This window comes from Schistocerca gregaria, unplaced genomic scaffold (genome assembly GCF_023897955.1).
Source record: "Schistocerca gregaria isolate iqSchGreg1 unplaced genomic scaffold, iqSchGreg1.2 ptg001363l, whole genome shotgun sequence".
NCBI lineage: Eukaryota > Metazoa > Arthropoda > Insecta > Orthoptera > Acrididae > Schistocerca > Schistocerca gregaria.
The window spans coordinates 1-17,495 of NW_026062669.1; the positions used below are offsets into that span (position 1 = coordinate 1).

At 51.0% G+C, this 17,495-nt stretch overlaps 14 non-coding genes and 6 pseudogenes across 14 annotated transcripts; all 20 read right to left on the minus strand.

The window, feature by feature from the left end:
* On the minus strand, positions 1-141 carry LOC126330857 (U2 spliceosomal RNA; annotated as a pseudogene; the record flags this gene model as incomplete).
* Positions 142-748: 607 nt separating this feature from the next.
* LOC126330854 (U2 spliceosomal RNA) lies at positions 749-863 on the minus strand (annotated as a pseudogene).
* A 734-nt stretch (positions 864-1,597) lies between these two features.
* On the minus strand, positions 1,598-1,790 carry LOC126330824 (U2 spliceosomal RNA). The gene has a single exon (XR_007563218.1). It is a non-coding gene; the product is annotated as a U2 spliceosomal RNA (small nuclear RNA).
* A 732-nt stretch (positions 1,791-2,522) lies between these two features.
* On the minus strand, positions 2,523-2,715 carry LOC126330836 (U2 spliceosomal RNA). The gene has a single exon (XR_007563230.1). It is a non-coding gene; the product is annotated as a U2 spliceosomal RNA (small nuclear RNA).
* A 734-nt stretch (positions 2,716-3,449) lies between these two features.
* LOC126330852 (U2 spliceosomal RNA) lies at positions 3,450-3,625 on the minus strand (annotated as a pseudogene).
* A 605-nt stretch (positions 3,626-4,230) lies between these two features.
* Positions 4,231-4,344, minus strand: LOC126330856 (U2 spliceosomal RNA; annotated as a pseudogene).
* Positions 4,345-5,077: 733 nt separating this feature from the next.
* Positions 5,078-5,270, minus strand: LOC126330847 (U2 spliceosomal RNA). Its single transcript, XR_007563241.1, has one exon. It is a non-coding gene; the product is annotated as a U2 spliceosomal RNA (small nuclear RNA).
* A 733-nt stretch (positions 5,271-6,003) lies between these two features.
* LOC126330853 (U2 spliceosomal RNA) lies at positions 6,004-6,179 on the minus strand (annotated as a pseudogene).
* A 608-nt stretch (positions 6,180-6,787) lies between these two features.
* On the minus strand, positions 6,788-6,902 carry LOC126330855 (U2 spliceosomal RNA; annotated as a pseudogene).
* Positions 6,903-7,637: 735 nt separating this feature from the next.
* LOC126330858 (U2 spliceosomal RNA) lies at positions 7,638-7,830 on the minus strand. Its single transcript, XR_007563246.1, has one exon. It is a non-coding gene; the product is annotated as a U2 spliceosomal RNA (small nuclear RNA).
* Positions 7,831-8,565: 735 nt separating this feature from the next.
* Positions 8,566-8,758, minus strand: LOC126330859 (U2 spliceosomal RNA). The gene has a single exon (XR_007563247.1). It is a non-coding gene; the product is annotated as a U2 spliceosomal RNA (small nuclear RNA).
* A 735-nt stretch (positions 8,759-9,493) lies between these two features.
* Positions 9,494-9,686, minus strand: LOC126330825 (U2 spliceosomal RNA). Its single transcript, XR_007563219.1, has one exon. It is a non-coding gene; the product is annotated as a U2 spliceosomal RNA (small nuclear RNA).
* Positions 9,687-10,423: 737 nt separating this feature from the next.
* LOC126330826 (U2 spliceosomal RNA) lies at positions 10,424-10,616 on the minus strand. The gene has a single exon (XR_007563220.1). It is a non-coding gene; the product is annotated as a U2 spliceosomal RNA (small nuclear RNA).
* A 735-nt stretch (positions 10,617-11,351) lies between these two features.
* Positions 11,352-11,544, minus strand: LOC126330827 (U2 spliceosomal RNA). The gene has a single exon (XR_007563221.1). It is a non-coding gene; the product is annotated as a U2 spliceosomal RNA (small nuclear RNA).
* A 735-nt stretch (positions 11,545-12,279) lies between these two features.
* Positions 12,280-12,472, minus strand: LOC126330828 (U2 spliceosomal RNA). The gene has a single exon (XR_007563222.1). It is a non-coding gene; the product is annotated as a U2 spliceosomal RNA (small nuclear RNA).
* A 735-nt stretch (positions 12,473-13,207) lies between these two features.
* LOC126330829 (U2 spliceosomal RNA) lies at positions 13,208-13,400 on the minus strand. Its single transcript, XR_007563223.1, has one exon. It is a non-coding gene; the product is annotated as a U2 spliceosomal RNA (small nuclear RNA).
* Positions 13,401-14,135: 735 nt separating this feature from the next.
* LOC126330830 (U2 spliceosomal RNA) lies at positions 14,136-14,328 on the minus strand. The gene has a single exon (XR_007563225.1). It is a non-coding gene; the product is annotated as a U2 spliceosomal RNA (small nuclear RNA).
* A 735-nt stretch (positions 14,329-15,063) lies between these two features.
* On the minus strand, positions 15,064-15,256 carry LOC126330831 (U2 spliceosomal RNA). The gene has a single exon (XR_007563226.1). It is a non-coding gene; the product is annotated as a U2 spliceosomal RNA (small nuclear RNA).
* A 735-nt stretch (positions 15,257-15,991) lies between these two features.
* LOC126330832 (U2 spliceosomal RNA) lies at positions 15,992-16,184 on the minus strand. Its single transcript, XR_007563227.1, has one exon. It is a non-coding gene; the product is annotated as a U2 spliceosomal RNA (small nuclear RNA).
* Positions 16,185-16,919: 735 nt separating this feature from the next.
* LOC126330833 (U2 spliceosomal RNA) lies at positions 16,920-17,112 on the minus strand. Its single transcript, XR_007563228.1, has one exon. It is a non-coding gene; the product is annotated as a U2 spliceosomal RNA (small nuclear RNA).
* Positions 17,113-17,495: the final 383 nt, after the last annotated feature.

The following is a 17,495-nucleotide window of genomic DNA, read 5'->3' on the forward strand; positions in this document are numbered from 1 at the left end:
ACACTAGATCGCGTGTTAGGTGGAGCAAGCCCCTAGCACTCCGTCATGAGCCAAAAATGAGTTTAATATTCTGGTCCTGCGATGCAGGACGTATCAGATATTAAGCTGATAAGAACAGATTTTTTTAGTCATTGAGAGAATTTTTGGAAGCGGGAAGGAACTTCTAGGAAGGTTGCTTCAGGAATATTCCGGGCCACAGTACCAGTTTCGTGGTCGACGTCATCTGCCACCATCTACAGAGAGTCGTGCCTCACTAGCTGGCACTGGGCCGGCGTCGTAACTAAGAATTATCTATAGATAATAGGAGATCTTGGGTTTACCCGGAGTGCAGTGGCGCACTCCGGCCAAGATGAGAAGGTCATAAGTTTGTATCAACCCCGGGCGGAGACCCAGACGAAGCTGGCCGGGGGAAAAATAGGAAGACGAACAGAGCGGAAGGCACATACGTCGCTACCAACTCTGCCGCCGGTGTCGACAGTATAAACTGGACACACACGAGACCGGTCTGCATCTGCCACGGCAGGAGGATCAGATGGGACGGCTACATCTGCCTCTGCGGGTGGTTCAGATGGGGCCTGAGCATCTCGCCACCCTTAGTCAAAATCGGGAGAAAAAAATAGAGGGAAGAAGTATCACATGCAGGGCAGGTCTGGCAGTTACGAAGGCGCTTGCTGCCCTCACAGCAAGGCCAACCACGATCCGGACCGTGCACGCTGCAACTTCGTCATAGTCGGGTGCCGGGGAGAGCAATGACTAAAGAAAATACATCGCATATCAGTGCGTTTCGTATCCGAATTTACCAGCATTAAGCTGATAAGAACAGATACTACACTTTGATCTTAGCCAAAAGGCCGAGAAGCGATAAGGAAAAACCGCAGTGGAAGGGCCTAAATGCTTGCAGCGTGTGCGCTCCACATGTGGGAGTGAAACATGGGTGGTGCGGGCTGATATCGCAACAGGCGACCGTGGAAAACGTCGCAAAAGCAAGTGCCGGGAGGAAGGACAACTGAAGAGAGCACTCGTCAACAGCCTAGTTTTACCGTCCATGTCTAACAGTAAGAGCGACTCCCATTTGAACGCCGCTAGCAGCCACGGCAGTGGAGAAGCCGTGAGGCCGCCCCACAGCAGCGCCAGGACGGCGCGAGCTACACCGGCGCGAGGCCGGCGCAAGCTACACCTAGCCGAGTGCTTACACCGTTCACCGCAGACTGCATATGTGTGTGTGTGCGTGTGTACACACGTATTCTGCGTGCGTGCGGCGGCGGCGACGACGACGTTCGCGAGGAGCTAAGGTTATAACTCCAAAAAATTTAATTGAAATTATCTGTGGCCGGGCCATAAGAGACGCCAAAGGAGCATCCGACGGCGCTGTTGTGTGCCCCCATAAATTACCAGCCTAGTGTAATGTGGCTGCAAGAGCGGTCCGGCTAAAAACAAAAAAAAAAAAAATAAAATAAGATAATGTTAAATTAAAAGAAATCGCAGTGTGTAAGGAGCTAACTACTGGGCACATCGACAACTCCGACAAGTTTTGCTACCAGCAGAATATCTGATCTCTGCAGAATATTATCTCATTTCAAGCTGTGTTTTAATTAATTTTAGGTGGGCCGATCCCGGCGGTACTGCAATGCCGGGCCAACCCGCGACAGAGGTGGAGCAAGCCCCTAGCACTCCGTCATGAGCCAAAAATGAGTTTAATATTCTGGTCCTGCGATGCAGGACGTATCAGATATTAAGCTGATAAGAACAGATACTACACTTTGATCTTAGCCAAAAGGCCGAGAAGCGATAAGGAAAAACCGCAGTGGAAGGGCCTAAATGCTTGCAGCGTGTGCGCTCCACATGTGGGAGTGAAACATGGTGGTGCGGGCTGATATCGCAACAGGCGACCGTGGAAAACGTCGCAAAAGCAAGTGCCGGGAGGAAGGACAACTGAAGAGAGCACTCGTCAACAGCCTAGTTTTACCGTCCATGTCTACAGTAAAGAGCGACTCCCATTTGAACGCCGCTAGCAGCCACGGCAGTGGAGAAGCCGTGAGGCCGCCCCACAGCAGCGCCAGGACGGCGCGAGCTACACCGGCGCGAGGCCGGCGCAAGCTACACCTAGCCGAGTGCTTACACCGTTCACCGCAGACTGCATATGTGTGTGTGTGCGTGTGTACACACGTATTCTGCGTGCGTGCGGCGGCGACGACGACGTTCGCGAGGAGCTAAGGTTATAACTCCAAAAAATTTAATTGAAATTATCTGTGGCCGGGCCATAAGAGACGCCAAAGGAGCATCCGACGGCGCTGTTGTGTGCCCCCATAAATTACCAGCCTAGTGTAATGTGGCTGCAAGAGCGGTCCGGCTAAAAACAAAAAAAAAAAAAAAATAAAATAAGATAATGTTAAATTAAAAGAAATCGCAGTGTGTAAGGAGCTAACTACTGGGCACATCGACAACTCCGACAAGTTTTGCTACCAGCAGAATATCTGATCTCTGCAGAATATTATCTCATTTCAAGCTGTGTTTTAATTAATTTTAGGTGGGCCGATCCCGGCGGTACTGCAATGCCGGGCCAACCCGCGACAGAGGTGGAGCAAGCCCCTAGCACTCCGTCATGAGCCAAAAATGAGTTTAATATTCTGGTCCTGCGATGCAGGACGTATCAGATATTAAGCTGATAAGAACAGATACTACACTTTGATCTTAGCCAAAAGGCCGAGAAGCGATAAGGAAAAACCGCAGTGGAAGGGCCTAAATGCTTGCAGCGTGTGCGCTCCACATGTGGGAGTGAAACATGGTGGTGCGGGCTGATATCGCAACAGGCGACCGTGGAAAACGTCGCAAAAGCAAGTGCCGGGAGGAAGGACAACTGAAGAGAGCACTCGTCAACAGCCTAGTTTTACCGTCCATGTCTAACAGTAAAGAGCGACTCCCATTTGAACGCCGCTAGCAGCCACGCAGTGGAGAAGCCGTGAGGCCGCCCCACAGCAGCGCCAGGACGGCGCGAGCTACACCGGCGCGAGGCCGGCGCAAGCTACACCTAGCCGAGTGCTTACACCGTTCACCGCAGACTGCATATGTGTGTGTGTGCGTGTGTACACACGTATTCTGCGTGCGTGCGGCGGCGGCGACGACGACGTTCGCGAGGAGCTAAGGTTATAACTCCAAAAAATTTAATTGAAATTATCTGTGGCCGGGCCATAAGAGACGCCAAAGGAGCATCCGACGGCGCTGTTGTGTGCCCCATAAATTACCAGCCTAGTGTAATGTGGCTGCAAGAGCGGTCCGGCTAAAAACAAAAAAAAAAAAAAAAAAAAATAAGATAATGTTAAATTAAAAGAAATCGCAGTGTGTAAGGAGCTAACTACTGGGCACATCGACAACTCCGACAAGTTTTGCTACCAGCAGAATATCTGATCTCTGCAGAATATTATCTCATTTCAAGCTGTGTTTTAATTAATTTTAGGTGGGCCGATCCCGGCGGTACTGCAATGCCGGGCCAACCCGCGACAGAGGTGGAGCAAGCCCCTAGCACTCCGTCATGAGCCAAAAATGAGTTTAATATTCTGGTCCTGCGATGCAGGACGTATCAGATATTAAGCTGATAAGAACAGATTTTTTTAGTCATTGAGAGAATTTTTGGAAGCGGGAAGGAACTTCTAGGAAGGTTGCTTCAGGAATATTCCGGGCCACAGTACCAGTTTCGTGGTCGACGTCATCTGCCACCATCTACAGAGAGTCGTGCCTCACTAGCTGGCACTGGCCGGCGTCGTAACTAAGAATTATCTATAGATAATAGGAGATCTTGGGTTTACCCGGAGTGCAGTGGCGCACTCCGGCCAAGATGAGAAGGTCATAAGTTTGTATCAACCCCGGGCGGAGACCCAGACGAAGCTGGCCGGGGGAAAAATAGGAAGACGAACAGAGCGGAAGGCACATACGTCGCTACCAACTCTGCCGCCGGTGTCGACAGTATAAACTGGACACACACGAGACCGGTCTGCATCTGCCACGGCAGGAGGATCAGATGGGACGGCTACATCTGCCTCTGCGGGTGGTTCAGATGGGGCCTGAGCATCTCGCCACCCTTAGTCAAAATCGGGAGAAAAAAATAGAGGGAAGAAGTATCACATGCAGGGCAGGTCTGGCAGTTACGAAGGCGCTTGCTGCCCTCACAGCAAGGCCAACCACGATCCGGACCGTGCACGCTGCAACTTCGTCATAGTCGGGTGCCGGGAGAGCAATGACTAAGAAAATACATCGCATATCAGTGCGTTTCGTATCCGAATTTACCAGCATTAAGCTGATAAGAACAGATACTACACTTTGATCTTAGCCAAAAGGCCGAGAAGCGATAAGGAAAAACCGCAGTGGAAGGGCCTAAATGCTTGCAGCGTGTGCGCTCCACATGTGGGAGTGAAACATGGTGGTGCGGGCTGATATCGCAACAGGCGACCGTGGAAAACGTCGCAAAAGCAAGTGCCGGGAGGAAGGACAACTGAAGAGAGCACTCGTCAACAGCCTAGTTTTACCGTCCATGTCTAACAGTAAAGAGCGACTCCCATTTGAACGCCGCTAGCAGCCACGGCAGTGGAGAAGCCGTGAGGCCGCCCCACAGCAGCGCCAGGACGGCGCGAGCTACACCGGCGCGAGGCCGGCGCAAGCTACACCTAGCCGAGTGCTTACACCGTTCACCGCAGACTGCATATGTGTGTGTGTGCGTGTGTACACACGTATTCTGCGTGCGTGCGGCGGCGACGACGACGTTCGCGAGGAGCTAAGGTTATAACTCCAAAAAATTTAATTGAAATTATCTGTGGCCGGGCCATAAGAGACGCCAAAGGAGCATCCGACGGCGCTGTTGTGTGCCCCCATAAATTACCAGCCTAGTGTAATGTGGCTGCAAGAGCGGTCCGGCTAAAAACAAAAAAAAAAAAAAAATAAAATAAGATAATGTTAAATTAAAAGAAATCGCAGTGTGTAAGGAGCTAACTACTGGGCACATCGACAACTCCGACAAGTTTTGCTACCAGCAGAATATCTGATCTCTGCAGAATATTATCTCATTTCAAGCTGTGTTTTAATTAATTTTAGGTGGGCCGATCCCGGCGGTACTGCAATGCCGGGCCAACCCGCGACAGAGGTGGAGCAAGCCCCTAGCACTCCGTCATGAGCCAAAAATGAGTTTAATATTCTGGTCCTGCGATGCAGGACGTATCAGATATTAAGCTGATAAGAACAGATACTACACTTTGATCTTAGCCAAAAGGCCGAGAAGCGATAAGGAAAAACCGCAGTGGAAGGGCCTAAATGCTTGCAGCGTGTGCGCTCCACATGTGGGAGTGAAACATGGTGGTGCGGGCTGATATCGCAACAGGCGACCGTGGAAAACGTCGCAAAAGCAAGTGCCGGGAGGAAGGACAACTGAAGAGAGCACTCGTCAACAGCCTAGTTTTACCGTCCATGTCTAACAGTAAAGAGCGACTCCCATTTGAACGCCGCTAGCAGCCACGGCAGTGGAGAAGCCGTGAGGCCGCCCCACAGCAGCGCCAGGACGGCGCGAGCTACACCGGCGCGAGGCCGGCGCAAGCTACACCTAGCCGAGTGCTTACACCGTTCACCGCAGACTGCATATGTGTGTGTGTGCGTGTGTACACACGTATTCTGCGTGCGTGCGGCGGCGACGACGACGTTCGCGAGGAGCTAAGGTTATAACTCCAAAAAATTTAATTGAAATTATCTGTGGCCGGGCCATAAGAGACGCCAAAGGAGCATCCGACGGCGCTGTTGTGTGCCCCCATAAATTACCAGCCTAGTGTAATGTGGCTGCAAGAGCGGTCCGGCTAAAAACAAAAAAAAAAAAAAAATAAAATAAGATAATGTTAAATTAAAAGAAATCGCAGTGTGTAAGGAGCTAACTACTGGGCACATCGACAACTCCGACAAGTTTTGCTACCAGCAGAATATCTGATCTCTGCAGAATATTATCTCATTTCAAGCTGTGTTTTAATTAATTTTAGGTGGGCCGATCCCGGCGGTACTGCAATGCCGGGCCAACCCGCGACAGAGGTGGAGCAAGCCCCTAGCACTCCGTCATGAGCCAAAAATGAGTTTAATATTCTGGTCCTGCGATGCAGGACGTATCAGATATTAAGCTGATAAGAACAGATTTTTTTAGTCATTGAGAGAATTTTTGGAAGCGGGAAGGAACTTCTAGGAAGGTTGCTTCAGGAATATTCCGGGCCACAGTACCAGTTTCGTGGTCGACGTCATCTGCCACCATCTACAGAGAGTCGTGCCTCACTAGCTGGCACTGGGCCGGGCGTCGTAACTAAGAATTATCTATAGATAATAGGAGATCTTGGGTTTACCCGGAGTGCAGTGGCGCACTCCGGCCAAGATGAGAAGGTCATAAGTTTGTATCAACCCCGGGCGGAGACCCAGACGAAGCTGGCCGGGGGAAAAATAGGAAGACGAACAGAGCGGAAGGCACATACGTCGCTACCAACTCTGCCGCCGGTGTCGACAGTATAAACTGGACACACACGAGACCGGTCTGCATCTGCCACGGCAGGAGGATCAGATGGGACGGCTACATCTGCCTCTGCGGGTGGTTCAGATGGGGCCTGAGCATCTCGCCACCCTTAGTCAAAATCGGGAGAAAAAAATAGAGGGAAGAAGTATCACATGCAGGGCAGGTCTGGCAGTTACGAAGGCGCTTGCTGCCCTCACAGCAAGGCCAACCACGATCCGGACCGTGCACGCTGCAACTTCGTCATAGTCGGGTGCCGGGAGGAGCAATGACTAAAGAAAATACATCGCATATCAGTGCGTTTCGTATCCGAATTTACCAGCATTAAGCTGATAAGAACAGATACTACACTTTGATCTTAGCCAAAAGGCCGAGAAGCGATAAGGAAAAACCGCAGTGGAAGGGCCTAAATGCTTGCAGCGTGTGCGCTCCACATGTGGGAGTGAAACATGGTGGTGCGGGCTGATATCGCAACAGGCGACCGTGGAAAACGTCGCAAAAGCAAGTGCCGGGAGGAAGGACAACTGAAGAGAGCACTCGTCAACAGCCTAGTTTTACCGTCCATGTCTAACACTAGATCGCGTGTTCCATTTGAACGCCGCTAGCAGCCACGGCAGTGGAGAAGCCGTGAGGCCGCCCCACAGCAGCGCCAGGACGGCGCGAGCTACACCGGCGCGAGGCCGGCGCAAGCTACACCTAGCCGAGTGCTTACACCGTTCACCGCAGACTGCATATGTGTGTGTGTGCGTGTGTACACACGTATTCTGCGTGCGTGCGGCGGCGGCGACGACGACGTTCGCGAGGAGCTAAGGTTATAACTCCAAAAAATTTAATTGAAATTATCTGTGGCCGGGCCATAAGAGACGCCAAAGGAGCATCCGACGGCGCTGTTGTGTGCCCCCATAAATTACCAGCCTAGTGTAATGTGGCTGCAAGAGCGGTCCGGCTAAAAACAAAAAAAAAAAAAAATAAAATAAGATAATGTTAAATTAAAAGAAATCGCAGTGTGTAAGGAGCTAACTACTGGGCACATCGACAACTCCGACAAGTTTTGCTACCAGCAGAATATCTGATCTCTGCAGAATATTATCTCATTTCAAGCTGTGTTTTAATTAATTTTAGGTGGGCCGATCCCGGCGGTACTGCAATGCCGGGCCAACCCGCGACAGAGGTGGAGCAAGCCCCTAGCACTCCGTCATGAGCCAAAAATGAGTTTAATATTCTGGTCCTGCGATGCAGGACGTATCAGATATTAAGCTGATAAGAACAGATACTACACTTTGATCTTAGCCAAAAGGCCGAGAAGCGATAAGGAAAAACCGCAGTGGAAGGGCCTAAATGCTTGCAGCGTGTGCGCTCCACATGTGGGAGTGAAACATGGTGGTGCGGGCTGATATCGCAACAGGCGACCGTGGAAAACGTCGCAAAAGCAAGTGCCGGGAGGAAGGACAACTGAAGAGAGCACTCGTCAACAGCCTAGTTTTACCGTCCATGTCTAACAGTAAAGAGCGACTCCCATTTGAACGCCGCTAGCAGCCACGGCAGTGGAGAAGCCGTGAGGCCGCCCCACAGCAGCGCCAGGACGGCGCGAGCTACACCGGCGCGAGGCCGGCGCAAGCTACACCTAGCCGAGTGCTTACACCGTTCACCGCAGACTGCATATGTGTGTGTGTGCGTGTGTACACACGTATTCTGCGTGCGTGCGGCGGCGGCGACGACGACGTTCGCGAGGAGCTAAGGTTATAACTCCAAAAAATTTAATTGAAATTATCTGTGGCCGGGCCATAAGAGACGCCAAAGGAGCATCCGACGGCGCTGTTGTGTGCCCCCATAAATTACCAGCCTAGTGTAATGTGGCTGCAAGAGCGGTCCGGCTAAAAACAAAAAAAAAAAAAAATAAAATAAGATAATGTTAAATTAAAAGAAATCGCAGTGTGTAAGGAGCTAACTACTGGGCACATCGACAACTCCGACAAGTTTTGCTACCAGCAGAATATCTGATCTCTGCAGAATATTATCTCATTTCAAGCTGTGTTTTAATTAATTTTAGGTGGGCCGATCCCGGCGGTACTGCAATGCCGGGCCAACCCGCGACAGAGGTGGAGCAAGCCCCTAGCACTCCGTCATGAGCCAAAAATGAGTTTAATATTCTGGTCCTGCGATGCAGGACGTATCAGATATTAAGCTGATAAGAACAGATACTACACTTTGATCTTAGCCAAAAGGCCGAGAAGCGATAAGGAAAAACCGCAGTGGAAGGGCCTAAATGCTTGCAGCGTGTGCGCTCCACATGTGGGAGTGAAACATGGTGGTGCGGGCTGATATCGCAACAGGCGACCGTGGAAAACGTCGCAAAAGCAAGTGCCGGGAGGAAGGACAACTGAAGAGAGCACTCGTCAACAGCCTAGTTTTACCGTCCATGTCTAACAGTAAAGAGCGACTCCCATTTGAACGCCGCTAGCAGCCACGGCAGTGGAGAAGCCGTGAGGCCGCCCCACAGCAGCGCCAGGACGGCGCGAGCTACACCGGCGCGAGGCCGGCGCAAGCTACACCTAGCCGAGTGCTTACACCGTTCACCGCAGACTGCATATGTGTGTGTGTGCGTGTGTACACACGTATTCTGCGTGCGTGCGGCGGCGGCGACGACGACGTTCGCGAGGAGCTAAGGTTATAACTCCAAAAAATTTAATTGAAATTATCTGTGGCCGGGCCATAAGAGACGCCAAAGGAGCATCCGACGGCGCTGTTGTGTGCCCCCATAAATTACCAGCCTAGTGTAATGTGGCTGCAAGAGCGGTCCGGCTAAAAACAAAAAAAAAAAAAAATAAAATAAGATAATGTTAAATTAAAAGAAATCGCAGTGTGTAAGGAGCTAACTACTGGGCACATCGACAACTCCGACAAGTTTTGCTACCAGCAGAATATCTGATCTCTGCAGAATATTATCTCATTTCAAGCTGTGTTTTAATTAATTTTAGGTGGGCCGATCCCGGCGGTACTGCAATGCCGGGCCAACCCGCGACAGAGGTGGAGCAAGCCCCTAGCACTCCGTCATGAGCCAAAAATGAGTTTAATATTCTGGTCCTGCGATGCAGGACGTATCAGATATTAAGCTGATAAGAACAGATACTACACTTTGATCTTAGCCAAAAGGCCGAGAAGCGATAAGGAAAAACCGCAGTGGAAGGGCCTAAATGCTTGCAGCGTGTGCGCTCCACATGTGGGAGTGAAACATGGTGGTGCGGGCTGATATCGCAACAGGCGACCGTGGAAAACGTCGCAAAAGCAAGTGCCGGGAGGAAGGACAACTGAAGAGAGCACTCGTCAACAGCCTAGTTTTACCGTCCATGTCTAACAGTAAAGAGCGACTCCCATTTGAACGCCGCTAGCAGCCACGGCAGTGGAGAAGCCGTGAGGCCGCCCCACAGCAGCGCCAGGACGGCGCGAGCTACACCGGCGCGAGGCCGGCGCAAGCTACACCTAGCCGAGTGCTTACACCGTTCACCGCAGACTGCATATGTGTGTGTGTGTGCGTGTGTACACACGTATTCTGCGTGCGTGCGGCGGCGGCGACGACGACGTTCGCGAGGAGCTAAGGTTATAACTCCAAAAAATTTAATTGAAATTATCTGTGGCCGGGCCATAAGAGACGCCAAAGGAGCATCCGACGGCGCTGTTGTGTGCCCCCATAAATTACCAGCCTAGTGTAATGTGGCTGCAAGAGCGGTCCGGCTAAAAACAAAAAAAAAAAAAAATAAAATAAGATAATGTTAAATTAAAAGAAATCGCAGTGTGTAAGGAGCTAACTACTGGGCACATCGACAACTCCGACAAGTTTTGCTACCAGCAGAATATCTGATCTCTGCAGAATATTATCTCATTTCAAGCTGTGTTTTAATTAATTTTAGGTGGGCCGATCCCGGCGGTACTGCAATGCCGGGCCAACCCGCGACAGAGGTGGAGCAAGCCCCTAGCACTCCGTCATGAGCCAAAAATGAGTTTAATATTCTGGTCCTGCGATGCAGGACGTATCAGATATTAAGCTGATAAGAACAGATACTACACTTTGATCTTAGCCAAAAGGCCGAGAAGCGATAAGGAAAAACCGCAGTGGAAGGGCCTAAATGCTTGCAGCGTGTGCGCTCCACATGTGGGAGTGAAACATGGTGGTGCGGGCTGATATCGCAACAGGCGACCGTGGAAAACGTCGCAAAAGCAAGTGCCGGGAGGAAGGACAACTGAAGAGAGCACTCGTCAACAGCCTAGTTTTACCGTCCATGTCTAACAGTAAAGAGCGACTCCCATTTGAACGCCGCTAGCAGCCACGGCAGTGGAGAAGCCGTGAGGCCGCCCCACAGCAGCGCCAGGACGGCGCGAGCTACACCGGCGCGAGGCCGGCGCAAGCTACACCTAGCCGAGTGCTTACACCGTTCACCGCAGACTGCATATGTGTGTGTGTGCGTGTGTACACACGTATTCTGCGTGCGTGCGGCGGCGGCGACGACGACGTTCGCGAGGAGCTAAGGTTATAACTCCAAAAAATTTAATTGAAATTATCTGTGGCCGGGCCATAAGAGACGCCAAAGGAGCATCCGACGGCGCTGTTGTGTGCCCCCATAAATTACCAGCCTAGTGTAATGTGGCTGCAAGAGCGGTCCGGCTAAAAACAAAAAAAAAAAAAAATAAAATAAGATAATGTTAAATTAAAAGAAATCGCAGTGTGTAAGGAGCTAACTACTGGGCACATCGACAACTCCGACAAGTTTTGCTACCAGCAGAATATCTGATCTCTGCAGAATATTATCTCATTTCAAGCTGTGTTTTAATTAATTTTAGGTGGGCCGATCCCGGCGGTACTGCAATGCCGGGCCAACCCGCGACAGAGGTGGAGCAAGCCCCTAGCACTCCGTCATGAGCCAAAAATGAGTTTAATATTCTGGTCCTGCGATGCAGGACGTATCAGATATTAAGCTGATAAGAACAGATACTACACTTTGATCTTAGCCAAAAGGCCGAGAAGCGATAAGGAAAAACCGCAGTGGAAGGGCCTAAATGCTTGCAGCGTGTGCGCTCCACATGTGGGAGTGAAACATGGTGGTGCGGGCTGATATCGCAACAGGCGACCGTGGAAAACGTCGCAAAAGCAAGTGCCGGGAGGAAGGACAACTGAAGAGAGCACTCGTCAACAGCCTAGTTTTACCGTCCATGTCTAACAGTAAAGAGCGACTCCCATTTGAACGCCGCTAGCAGCCACGGCAGTGGAGAAGCCGTGAGGCCGCCCCACAGCAGCGCCAGGACGGCGCGAGCTACACCGGCGCGAGGCCGGCGCAAGCTACACCTAGCCGAGTGCTTACACCGTTCACCGCAGACTGCATATGTGTGTGTGTGCGTGTGTACACACGTATTCTGCGTGCGTGCGGCGGCGGCGACGACGACGTTCGCGAGGAGCTAAGGTTATAACTCCAAAAAATTTAATTGAAATTATCTGTGGCCGGGCCATAAGAGACGCCAAAGGAGCATCCGACGGCGCTGTTGTGTGCCCCCATAAATTACCAGCCTAGTGTAATGTGGCTGCAAGAGCGGTCCGGCTAAAAACAAAAAAAAAAAAAAATAAAATAAGATAATGTTAAATTAAAAGAAATCGCAGTGTGTAAGGAGCTAACTACTGGGCACATCGACAACTCCGACAAGTTTTGCTACCAGCAGAATATCTGATCTCTGCAGAATATTATCTCATTTCAAGCTGTGTTTTAATTAATTTTAGGTGGGCCGATCCCGGCGGTACTGCAATGCCGGGCCAACCCGCGACAGAGGTGGAGCAAGCCCCTAGCACTCCGTCATGAGCCAAAAATGAGTTTAATATTCTGGTCCTGCGATGCAGGACGTATCAGATATTAAGCTGATAAGAACAGATACTACACTTTGATCTTAGCCAAAAGGCCGAGAAGCGATAAGGAAAAACCGCAGTGGAAGGGCCTAAATGCTTGCAGCGTGTGCGCTCCACATGTGGGAGTGAAACATGGTGGTGCGGGCTGATATCGCAACAGGCGACCGTGGAAAACGTCGCAAAAGCAAGTGCCGGGAGGAAGGACAACTGAAGAGAGCACTCGTCAACAGCCTAGTTTTACCGTCCATGTCTAACAGTAAAGAGCGACTCCCATTTGAACGCCGCTAGCAGCCACGGCAGTGGAGAAGCCGTGAGGCCGCCCCACAGCAGCGCCAGGACGGCGCGAGCTACACCGGCGCGAGGCCGGCGCAAGCTACACCTAGCCGAGTGCTTACACCGTTCACCGCAGACTGCATATGTGTGTGTGTGCGTGTGTACACACGTATTCTGCGTGCGTGCGGCGGCGGCGACGACGACGTTCGCGAGGAGCTAAGGTTATAACTCCAAAAAATTTAATTGAAATTATCTGTGGCCGGGCCATAAGAGACGCCAAAGGAGCATCCGACGGCGCTGTTGTGTGCCCCCATAAATTACCAGCCTAGTGTAATGTGGCTGCAAGAGCGGTCCGGCTAAAAACAAAAAAAAAAAAAAATAAAATAAGATAATGTTAAATTAAAAGAAATCGCAGTGTGTAAGGAGCTAACTACTGGGCACATCGACAACTCCGACAAGTTTTGCTACCAGCAGAATATCTGATCTCTGCAGAATATTATCTCATTTCAAGCTGTGTTTTAATTAATTTTAGGTGGGCCGATCCCGGCGGTACTGCAATGCCGGGCCAACCCGCGACAGAGGTGGAGCAAGCCCCTAGCACTCCGTCATGAGCCAAAAATGAGTTTAATATTCTGGTCCTGCGATGCAGGACGTATCAGATATTAAGCTGATAAGAACAGATACTACACTTTGATCTTAGCCAAAAGGCCGAGAAGCGATAAGGAAAAACCGCAGTGGAAGGGCCTAAATGCTTGCAGCGTGTGCGCTCCACATGTGGGAGTGAAACATGGTGGTGCGGGCTGATATCGCAACAGGCGACCGTGGAAAACGTCGCAAAAGCAAGTGCCGGGAGGAAGGACAACTGAAGAGAGCACTCGTCAACAGCCTAGTTTTACCGTCCATGTCTAACAGTAAAGAGCGACTCCCATTTGAACGCCGCTAGCAGCCACGGCAGTGGAGAAGCCGTGAGGCCGCCCCACAGCAGCGCCAGGACGGCGCGAGCTACACCGGCGCGAGGCCGGCGCAAGCTACACCTAGCCGAGTGCTTACACCGTTCACCGCAGACTGCATATGTGTGTGTGTGCGTGTGTACACACGTATTCTGCGTGCGTGCGGCGGCGGCGACGACGACGTTCGCGAGGAGCTAAGGTTATAACTCCAAAAAATTTAATTGAAATTATCTGTGGCCGGGCCATAAGAGACGCCAAAGGAGCATCCGACGGCGCTGTTGTGTGCCCCCATAAATTACCAGCCTAGTGTAATGTGGCTGCAAGAGCGGTCCGGCTAAAAACAAAAAAAAAAAAAAATAAAATAAGATAATGTTAAATTAAAAGAAATCGCAGTGTGTAAGGAGCTAACTACTGGGCACATCGACAACTCCGACAAGTTTTGCTACCAGCAGAATATCTGATCTCTGCAGAATATTATCTCATTTCAAGCTGTGTTTTAATTAATTTTAGGTGGGCCGATCCCGGCGGTACTGCAATGCCGGGCCAACCCGCGACAGAGGTGGAGCAAGCCCCTAGCACTCCGTCATGAGCCAAAAATGAGTTTAATATTCTGGTCCTGCGATGCAGGACGTATCAGATATTAAGCTGATAAGAACAGATACTACACTTTGATCTTAGCCAAAAGGCCGAGAAGCGATAAGGAAAAACCGCAGTGGAAGGGCCTAAATGCTTGCAGCGTGTGCGCTCCACATGTGGGAGTGAAACATGGTGGTGCGGGCTGATATCGCAACAGGCGACCGTGGAAAACGTCGCAAAAGCAAGTGCCGGGAGGAAGGACAACTGAAGAGAGCACTCGTCAACAGCCTAGTTTTACCGTCCATGTCTAACAGTAAAGAGCGACTCCCATTTGAACGCCGCTAGCAGCCACGGCAGTGGAGAAGCCGTGAGGCCGCCCCACAGCAGCGCCAGGACGGCGCGAGCTACACCGGCGCGAGGCCGGCGCAAGCTACACCTAGCCGAGTGCTTACACCGTTCACCGCAGACTGCATATGTGTGTGTGTGCGTGTGTACACACGTATTCTGCGTGCGTGCGGCGGCGGCGACGACGACGTTCGCGAGGAGCTAAGGTTATAACTCCAAAAAATTTAATTGAAATTATCTGTGGCCGGGCCATAAGAGACGCCAAAGGAGCATCCGACGGCGCTGTTGTGTGCCCCCATAAATTACCAGCCTAGTGTAATGTGGCTGCAAGAGCGGTCCGGCTAAAAACAAAAAAAAAAAAAAATAAAATAAGATAATGTTAAATTAAAAGAAATCGCAGTGTGTAAGGAGCTAACTACTGGGCACATCGACAACTCCGACAAGTTTTGCTACCAGCAGAATATCTGATCTCTGCAGAATATTATCTCATTTCAAGCTGTGTTTTAATTAATTTTAGGTGGGCCGATCCCGGCGGTACTGCAATGCCGGGCCAACCCGCGACAGAGGTGGAGCAAGCCCCTAGCACTCCGTCATGAGCCAAAAATGAGTTTAATATTCTGGTCCTGCGATGCAGGACGTATCAGATATTAAGCTGATAAGAACAGATACTACACTTTGATCTTAGCCAAAAGGCCGAGAAGCGATAAGGAAAAACCGCAGTGGAAGGGCCTAAATGCTTGCAGCGTGTGCGCTCCACATGTGGGAGTGAAACATGGTGGTGCGGGCTGATATCGCAACAGGCGACCGTGGAAAACGTCGCAAAAGCAAGTGCCGGGAGGAAGGACAACTGAAGAGAGCACTCGTCAACAGCCTAGTTTTACCGTCCATGTCTAACAGTAAAGAGCGACTCCCATTTGAACGCCGCTAGCAGCCACGGCAGTGGAGAAGCCGTGAGGCCGCCCCACAGCAGCGCCAGGACGGCGCGAGCTACACCGGCGCGAGGCCGGCGCAAGCTACACCTAGCCGAGTGCTTACACCGTTCACCGCAGACTGCATATGTGTGTGTGTGCGTGTGTACACACGTATTCTGCGTGCGTGCGGCGGCGGCGACGACGACGTTCGCGAGGAGCTAAGGTTATAACTCCAAAAAATTTAATTGAAATTATCTGTGGCCGGGCCATAAGAGACGCCAAAGGAGCATCCGACGGCGCTGTTGTGTGCCCCCATAAATTACCAGCCTAGTGTAATGTGGCTGCAAGAGCGGTCCGGCTAAAAACAAAAAAAAAAAAAAATAAAATAAGATAATGTTAAATTAAAAGAAATCGCAGTGTGTAAGGAGCTAACTACTGGGCACATCGACAACTCCGACAAGTTTTGCTACCAGCAGAATATCTGATCTCTGCAGAATATTATCTCATTTCAAGCTGTGTTTTAATTAATTTTAGGTGGGCCGATCCCGGCGGTACTGCAATGCCGGGCCAACCCGCGACAGAGGTGGAGCAAGCCCCTAGCACTCCGTCATGAGCCAAAAATGAGTTTAATATTCTGGTCCTGCGATGCAGGACGTATCAGATATTAAGCTGATAAGAACAGATACTACACTTTGATCTTAGCCAAAAGGCCGAGAAGCGATAAGGAAAAACCGCAGTGGAAGGGCCTAAATGCTTGCAGCGTGTGCGCTCCACATGTGGGAGTGAAACATGGTGGTGCGGGCTGATATCGCAACAGGCGACCGTGGAAAACGTCGCAAAAGCAAGTGCCGGGAGGAAGGACAACTGAAGAGAGCACTCGTCAACAGCCTAGTTTTACCGTCCATGTCTAACAGTAAAGAGCGACTCCCATTTGAACGCCGCTAGCAGCCACGGCAGTGGAGAAGCCGTGAGGCCGCCCCACAGCAGCGCCAGGACGGCGCGAGCTACACCGGCGCGAGGCCGGCGCAAGCTACACCTAGCCGAGTGCTTACACCGTTCACCGCAGACTGCATATGTGTGTGTGTGCGTGTGTACACACGTATTCTGCGTGCGTGCGGCGGCGGCGACGACGACGTTCGCGAGGAGCTAAGGTTATAACTCCAAAAAATTTAATTGAAATTATCTGTGGCCGGGCCATAAGAGACGCCAAAGGAGCATCCGACGGCGCTGTTGTGTGCCCCCATAAATTACCAGCCTAGTGTAATGTGGCTGCAAGAGCGGTCCGGCTAAAAACAAAAAAAAAAAAAAATAAAATAAGATAATGTTAAATTAAAAGAAATCGCAGTGTGTAAGGAGCTAACTACTGGGCACATCGACAACTCCGACAAGTTTTGCTACCAGCAGAATATCTGATCTCTGCAGAATATTATCTCATTTCAAGCTGTGTTTTAATTAATTTTAGGTGGGCCGATCCCGGCGGTACTGCAATGCCGGGCCAACCCGCGACAGAGGTGGAGCAAGCCCCTAGCACTCCGTCATGAGCCAAAAATGAGTTTAATATTCTGGTCCTGCGATGCAGGACGTATCAGATATTAAGCTGATAAGAACAGATACTACACTTTGATCTTAGCCAAAAGGCCGAGAAGCGATAAGGAAAAACCGCAGTGGAAGGGCCTAAATGCTTGCAGCGTGTGCGCTCCACATGTGGGAGTGAAACATGGTGGTGCGGGCTGATATCGCAACAGGCGACCGTGGAAAACGTCGCAAAAGCAAGTGCCGGGAGGAAGGACAACTGAAGAGAGCACTCGTCAACAGCCTAGTTTTACCGTCCATGTCTAACAGTAAAGAGCGACTCCCATTTGAACGCCGCTAGCAGCCACGGCAGTGGAGAAGCCGTGAGGCCGCCCCACAGCAGCGCCAGGACGGCGCGAGCTACACCGGCGCGAGGCCGGCGCAAGCTACACCTAGCCGAGTGCTTACACCGTTCACCGCAGACTGCATATGTGTGTGTGTGCGTGTGTACACACGTATTC